Source organism: Monodelphis domestica, chromosome 2 (assembly GCF_027887165.1).
Source record: "Monodelphis domestica isolate mMonDom1 chromosome 2, mMonDom1.pri, whole genome shotgun sequence".
Taxonomy (NCBI): domain Eukaryota; kingdom Metazoa; phylum Chordata; class Mammalia; order Didelphimorphia; family Didelphidae; genus Monodelphis; species Monodelphis domestica.
In genome coordinates, this window is record NC_077228.1 from 98,187,775 (window position 1) to 98,196,561 (window position 8,787).

At 34.2% G+C, this 8,787-nt stretch overlaps 1 pseudogene; it reads left to right on the top strand.

The window, feature by feature from the left end:
* The first annotated feature begins 3,368 nt into the window (after positions 1-3,368).
* On the top strand, positions 3,369-4,783 carry LOC100020313 (actin-related protein 2/3 complex subunit 1A-like; annotated as a pseudogene).
* The last annotated feature ends 4,004 nt before the right edge of the window (positions 4,784-8,787 follow it).

An 8,787-nucleotide genomic window follows, 5' to 3' on the forward strand; every position in this document is an offset into this window, starting at 1 on the left:
ATCACATGGTTCAATGGGGATATAATTGGGAATTTAGACTCTAAAAGACAACTCTAGTGCAAATATTAATAATATGGAAATAGGCATTGAACAATGACACGTGTAAAACAGTGGAACTGCTTGCTTGCTATGGGAGGGGGTTTAGAGGAGGAGAGGGAAAGACCATGAATCATGTAACCATGGAAAATTATTCTAAATTATTTAATTAATTAAAATAAATCTAATTTATAATAAACCCTTCACTTCACAGATAAAGAAACAGGTTCAAAGGAGATTTTTAATACCTTGACAAATTTTGTACACTTACTCGGGTCCTTGACTTTACTCTTAATGACAAGGACTCCAACAGAGTTCAAAAGATTTTTACAACTTCCAGATCATCGTTCTTTTTTCCATGCAAGAACATATTTAATACTCACATCCATAAGAAAGTGTATTGTTTTTAATTAATGCTAGATGAACATCCTCCATATCCTTTGCAACATAATTCTTGAACTGTTTTAAGGAAAATTTGCCCTTCCTAACTGCAAACTAGACTCTGTTTAGTTTTTCATTCTTGTCTCAAAATATCTAGATAATAGAAAAGTCATGATTCTTGATACAATGGGCCATCATGCCCATAATTCTTCTTCATCAACTTTTTCTTCTCTCAAGTAAATATAGCTTTCTTAGCAATTTTTATGATTATCATTTCAAAATCTTTGAGGTTTTTTCCTTAATATTCTCTAAGTTCTGAGCATGGAGACAAATGTTGTAAATAGACTCACAATTCTTTCAAAGGAATCAGGGAAAATATAAGTTAGACACATTAAAAAATGAAGTAAAATAATGATACTGTAACAAATTAAAGTACAAACAATGTTTAATTTATGCACTCTTGTCACTCAGAGAAGAACTTTGTTGTAGGTCTATAAGCAAGCTTGTTTCATTTAATTTCTAAAAATGAAAATCTCTGATGTCTTCTAAAGAATTTTAATTATGTGGTACATTGATATTTTAAGATAAATAACATGGAAAAAATATGCCTCACTGAAAGGATGAATGTTATTAGATACAAATTACTTAAAAAGGGAATAGTGGGGTTATGTCTGTATCAGACATCTAGTCCCTGTGGCATTATAACCATCCAACTAGTATAGCTTATGACATCCAGTGTTAGCTTTCAACATAGTTTAGACATCTGACAAGCAGAGATGTTATGCTAGAATGCACAGTCTCCCTAGATACCTTAGGCTTCCAATGATCTCAATCCAACAAGCTGGATTTTGTAACAGTTCCAATGAGTCAGAAAAGCCATGAGCTTTATTTTTGTCTCATTCACATTGAACTTACAGGTGTTCGAATGTTTTCAAAGGTTAGGTGGCTTAGTGATTATGCCACTAGCTTTTCTTCTTGCTGCCTTGACTTGAACACCTTTTTCATGATCATGTGAGACAAGGTTGAACTTTAGTGACAAAGTCTTGAAGCAGAGCTATATCAAAATTTTATCTGCCTTTTAATCCCACATAATTGAATTTAAAGTGCAAAATCTAATTTCAAAATAATGGGGATAGCTGTACTTTTAAGGTCAAATCTGCATCTGTACTTTTAAAATAGATCAAATGAGATAATATTTATAAAGCATTTTACTTTGTAAAGGTACTGTCATTTTTAAATGTTAAAGGTGATCATGCTATTGATTATTGATTAAAGAAAAAGAGGATGACCATTTATATAGCTCTTACTATGTGCCAGGCACTGCACTAAGCCATTTACAGATGTGATTTCATAAAATTCTCACAAAATCCTTCTGGGTAGGTGCTATTTTTAGCATTATTTCATAGATGAAGAAACTAAAGCACACACACAGTCAGGAGGTATATGATGCCAAATTTGAATTCAGGTCTTCCTGACTCCAAAACAAGTGCTCCATCCAATTTACTATAAGTTGCAAATAATACATAGATGAAAGACACTGTCTCTGCATGCAAAAATATAAATGTGTGAATATGCACAGCTCTTTCCCCATTATATGGTATGGTTTTCCTCATATATTGATTACACATCATGCATTATTTTTTATCATAATACTTTATCTCTGAATGCATCCTACATCCTTCCTAAATTCTAAGTTCCATGAAGAAAAGAAACAGTATTTACAGCATTTTCTCTGTCTTCAGAACAGCACTCTCTTTACACTTTCTGATTAATAAGGGTTTTTTTTAATGAAGGAGAAAAGGTAACATGAATTAATTAGGAATTTCATTAATCTAAATCACTACTGGGTAGCTAGCTGGTACAGTGGATAGAGTGCCTGGCCTGGAATTAGGAAGATTCATTTTCATAAAATGATGTGGCATCAGACAATTACTAGCTGTAATATTCTGTGCAATTCACATAACCCTGTTTGCCTCAGTTTCCTCATCTGTAAAATGTTAGAGAAAAAATGGCAAGCCACTCCAGTATTCTTGCCAATAATATAATATATAATATAAAAATACTTTATTATATATTATAAATATATATATGAGGATATGTGGCATCTACTCCTTGAGGCAGGTAATCTGATCCAGTTATTTCTCTCTGATTTAGAAGGGCAGATTATTATTAAATCCAACATTATTAGACAGGATGAATCTCTCTATTTTAATATATTTTTTCCCTATTGAAATGTCCTCATTAGAATAGGTGTGTGTGTTGGGAGGGGAGCAGGTATGTGCATGTGTGCACTTGCTCACAGGCACTGATTTCAAGAGAATGAGGACCTGTAGAAAAAGGATTCATTGTTTATATGTTTTTGGATAGAAAAGATAGGAGAGTTTGTCCACTCTATTCAGGTAGTGCTCTTGATGTGTTCTCACTCCAGCTAGGCTGTCAGCTCTTATTTAATTCTAGAGCTATGTGTCATTGCCTAGTTTTTCTAAATAGACAAATGATGAATTCCAGAATCCCAAAGGGTTACAAGTTTTTGTTGAGTTTTCCTAGATTTTTTGATTATTGGTTGAGGACATGAAATTTATTTATCAAAAAATCCAGAAGATGAAGATGACAATATCTCAGTTGATTACATAAAACTTTCAGAACCCCTGGAAGTAACAAAAGTTTCCACAAAAGTGATAGTGAATATGAGTATAGAATAAGAATTCTTAAGGTATCTTTGTATGCTAAGAGTTTTTTGCGTGTGTCTATGAGAGTTTTGGATGCCTTTAAATATTTTTTCAAATATATAAAATACAACATAGGATTACCAAGGAAAATAGATTAAAATATTTATCAGAATATCAAAACAAGCCCCAACCTCCATCTTCCTCCCGCTGCTCACTCGAGCTTATTCATGTTGACTGACCAGAGTCCATGAATCCTTCATTCCAGTGCCCATCCACACCCTCCCCATCCCAGCTTTTGCCCTTTTGAAAACACTAAGAATAATGTCCTTATACCAATTTTTACTAGAACCAATCACCTGCCATGCTTGGAACAGAGACCATACCCAGATTGCCCTTAGCCCTAATAACCATGAAGTCCACATCTACAAGAAGAATGGGAACCACTGGATGAAAGCCCATAAATTGAAGGAGCACAACGGACACATCACAGGTATTGACTAGACTCCCAAGAGAGATCACATTGTAACTTATGGGGCAGACTGCAATGCCTATGTCTAGAGTCAGAAAGATGGAATCTGGAAGTCAACCTTGGTGATCTGGAAGAATAATCATGCAGTCACCTTTGTGAAATGGTCTCCCCTGGAGAATAATTTGCTGTAGGTAGTGGAGCTTGGCTGATTTCTGTGTGCTACTTTGAGTCTGAAAATGACTGGTGGGTGAGCAAACACATAAAAAGTCAATTCATTCTACTGTCCTTAGTTTGGACTGGCACCCCAACAATGTTTTGCTGACTGCTGGATCTTGTGACTTCAAATGCATAGTATTTTCTGCCTACATTAAAGAAGTTGATGAAAAACCAGCCAGTACTCCATATGGTACCAAGATGCCTTTTGGTCAGCTGACGTCAAAGTTTGGTCGTATTGGAAGTGGTGGTTGGGTCCATGGGGTCAGTTTCTGTGCCAGTGGGAACCAATTCTCTTTGTTAGCCATGATAGTACTGCATCAGTTGCTGATGCCTCTAAAAACATGATGGTTTCACAGCTGAAAACAGAGTTCCTCCCACTCCTGAGTGTGTCATTTGTCTCTGAGAATAGTGTGGTGACTGATGTCCATCTCTGCTGCTCAATGCTGTTTAATTATGATGATTGTGGCCCCTTGAACTTTGTCTCCAAATTAGACATTCCAAAGCAGAGCATTAAGCACAACATTTCTGCCGTGGAACACTTCTGCAACATGGACAAGAGAGCCACAACCATGGATCACAACACTGCTCTAGACACACTACAGCAAAAGAGCATCACCCAAGTGTCTATTTATGAAGTGGACAAGCAAGACTGCCACAAATTTTGCACCACTGGCATTGATGGAGCTATGACAATTTGGGATTTCAAAACTTTAGTCTTTGCTCCAGGGGCTATGAATCATATGAAGCTGTATTTCCACTCTCTAGCATGACAGATATTTAACAGAATCCAGCTCGAGCATTTGCATGAAGATGGGAAAGACCCTACCACAGGCCAACATTGAGAAAATACCCCTTTCAGATGTTTTTTTATTATTGTTTTTTTAACATAATTGGTGATCATATTGGTTTAAAAAAAATCAGCAGTGATGTCTTTTTGATTGCCTGTTTCATTCTATTCTTGACCAAAGCTGCTCTTTTAGGAAGTTTATTGTGGGAACTTGTCACACTTAATTAAAGGGGGATTTTATGTAAACTGTTAGAAAAATAAAAAATAAAAAAATATTAAAAACAAATAAAAACAAATATCAAAACAAAGAATTATAAAGATCTTGGGTTAAGCTCCTTCCCGTTCTATATACTACATAAATATACTTTTTATATTACCCATGTATTTTTACTTATGTTAAACATTTTCCAATTACTTATCTTTGGAAAATGTTTAAAATATAAGTAAAAATACAAGGATAATATAATAGAATATAAATTTTTATTTTCTAGATAACATTTCAATATAATTTCTTAAGATTAATTTTGCAATGTATATTCTCTCCCTCCTTCCCATTCCTCCCCTTCTCTAAGAAAGCAGATAATATGATATTTCAATGTTCATCAAGTTGTGAAAGAAGAAACATACTACTTTCATGAGACAAAAATTCATGAAGTAAATAAGTAATGATATATCTCAATTTGCATTCAGACTCTATCTATTCCTTCTATGTCAGTGGATATCCTATTTTTGACATGAATATTTTGGAGTTGTCCTAGATCCTTGCATTGCTAATAGCATTTAAACCATTCCCAGTTGATCATCATATATTATTTTTTAACTGTGTGCAATCTTCTTCTTGTCCTGAGCATTTCACATTTCATCACCTCATATAATTCTTTCCAGATTTCTTTGTGATGATTATGTTTGTCATTTCTCCTGGCACATTAGTATTTCATTACAAGCATATATCAAAACTTGTTGAGTCACTCTCCAATTGACAAACATTCTTTTAATTTCTAGTTCTTTGCTACAACAAAGAGACTTGATATTATATATATATATATATAGTACAAATAGGTTCTTTCCCTCCTGATATTTAAGCTCTTTGGAATACAGACATAGTAGTGGTATTGCTGGGTCAAAAGGTATGTAAAATATTATGATCTCTTGGGTGTGGTTATAGTTTGTCCTCCAGAATGGTTCTATCAGTTCAAAACTCCGTTAGCAGTATATTAGCATAGCAATTTTTCCACATCCCCTGCAACCTTTATGATTTTTCCTTTTTTGTCTTGTTAGTCAGTTTTATGAGTGTGATATAGCACCTCAGAATCATTTTCCTTTTCCTTTCTCTAATCAGTAAAGACTTGGAACATTTTTTATATGATTAAGATAGTTTTTAAATTCTTCATGTGAGAATTGCCTGTTCATATCCTTTACTAATCTGTCAATTAGAGAATGTTTTGCATTCTCATAGGTATGGCTCAGTTCTCTATATATTTGGAAAATAAAATCTTTGTCAGAGACACTTGTTATGAAGAATTTTTCTGGTTTGTTTTTTGCCTTCTAATCTTAGTTGCATTGGATTTGTTTGTACAGAAATTTTTAATACATTGTCGTATAAGGATAATTTAGGGTTGTGACCTAATCTAAATTTGATGTTTGGTTGGCAGGGGATATCCTAAATAAAGTACCCAAGTCAGTTTGGAAATGTATGGTGGTTTAATCAATATATAAGGAAGAAATCAAGGAGAAGAGAGAGGGAAAAGGTATAGGATTTCTCCCGCCCAGCCTTTGCGGGGAAATCCACAAGGTCCTTGATGATGAGAGGCTTCTCTAAGAGGATAGTGTTTGGAAGGTAAAGGAGAGAAAAATCAACCTAAACTCCAAGAGATCTCAAAGAAGAGCCTCACCGAACTAGGTTACTAGGCTTCCTCCAGTATGGTATCAAGGAAAACTCACCACTAAACCTAGACAATAGCAGCCACCACACCACACCACACCACACCAAGATGCTGACACGCTCAGCAAGGTACCGCCAGCCACCTCTCTGCCATCAAAGAGACTGGAGAGATAAAGAGACACGAAATATATAGATGGTTTTACATCACTTTCCTGCATCTCACATGTACCAATAATATCTTAGGCTTGACTTAGGACAGCCCAGGAGTCTGTCAGTTGTTTCTGATTTGCCATTTGCTAGCACATGTCTGTCATAGGCCATCCTCCTAAATACTTAATCCTTAAGAATGGGTGTAGACATTCCTGATTTTTTTAGACTCAGTAGGGTGGAGTAATCTAAAGCTCACAGTTTCCTGATTTTTGTTAGACTAAGTAAGGTGAAATAATCTAAAGTTCACAGTAGTTAGTTACATTTTGTTTATCTCATAACATTCTATGTTTCTTTTTTTTCATCTAAATTATTTATCAATATATCTTACAGGTAAACTATTATGTGATACCCTAATTTGTTCAAGGTATCACCCTTTATTTATAAATCGTGTGTCCATTTTTATTTTACCTTGATGTTTGACATGAGGTGTTGGTATATGCCTAATTTCTTTCATACTGTTTTTCAATTTTCCAAGCATTTTGTTAACTAGTAAATTCTTCTTCCCTAAGCTTGAATTTGGGGGTTTATCAAACACTTAGTGATTATAGTCATTTACCAATATATATTGAGTGCCTAATTTATTCCATTTGACCTCTGCTCTATTTCTAAGGCAGCACCAGATTTTTTTTAACAGTTGCCACTTTGTAATATAGAGTATGGTATTGGTAAGCCAATTTTGTTAAATTAATTCCCTTAATATTGATGATATTTGTCCTTTTTTCTAGCTCTATGAGATAATTTTTGTATAGTGTGATTGGTATGGCATTGAATAAGCAAATTAGTTTAGTTGGAATTGTCATTTTTATTATATTGGCTCTGCCTATCATGAGAAATTAATGTGTTTTTTGTAACCTCTAGACCTGATTTTACTTTTGTGAAAAGTATTTTATAGCTGTAATCATACAGTTTGTGAGTTTGTCTTGTCAGGTAGTTTTCTAGGTACTTTATATCATATATGATTATTTCAAATGGGTTATCTCTATCTCTTGCTGTTGGCCTTTATTAGTAGTATAGAGAAATCCTGATCACAAGTGCTTTCTTAAATAATTGGTCCCAGAATTCATTGAAGACACTTCATATCCAGTACTTCCATCCCAATTTACCACAATTCCTTTAAACACCATGACTCAACTTTGTTTTGCAAACTATGCACATTTTATTTATTACTCATCTTCCTATATTTTCATTACTCTAACCTGGAGTTCAAGTCAAAGCCAAGCTCTTGCCAAAGGTACTTGCCATTGATTAAGTTATTGGAGAGAATTATTACTTAATGTAGCACATATATGATGGGCACTGTTTGTGAGCATTTGAGAGAAACTTATTTATTTATGTATTTTAATGTCAATATATGACATAAAATTCCAGGCTTTATTGAGAAAGTTTTCCCTGGAAAATCAGCAAGACAATAAACATTTATTGAGGGTATACTATGTGTCAAATATTGCACTATACATGGGGTATATAAAGAAAGCCAAAAGATAGTCACCCAAAGTCTGAGAAAGAGAACATATGAACAAGTGTAAACAAACAATATGATGAGGATGAATTGTGAATAAGTAACCAAAAGAAGTCTCTAAGATTAAGGACTGGTTAAATGAAAGAATAAAAAATTTTAGGAAGCAGCAAATATGTAAAGGAACTGGTAATCCTAACATCTCTCTCTCTCTCTCTCTCTCTCTCTCTCTCTCTCTCTCTCTCTCTCTCTCTCTCTCTCTCTCTCTCTCTCTCTCTCTCTCTCTCTCTCTCTTTCTCTCTCTCTCTCTCTCTTTCTCTCTCTCTCTCTCTCTGTGAGAAAACATATATGTATATATGCATATCTAAAATTTTTCAAATGTTCACATTTTTATTCTATGATCCCTTAACTGCAAAATGACATTTTGGCTTATATTCAACCTTATAAAACAAATAGGGTAGGAGGAACATAATAGTTTTCATGTATTTGAAAAATTGTCTAGTAGACAATGTACTCACATTCTCTTTTGCCCTATATGTATAATGGATATAAATTTAACCAGGATAGATTTGGCTTTAGTATAAATAAAACCTTACAAATAAAAATACATAGAAGTAGCATAGGTTACCCTAGCAGGCAGCAAGATTATCTTTCTCATTGCAACTCTTCACAGAAAGGCGA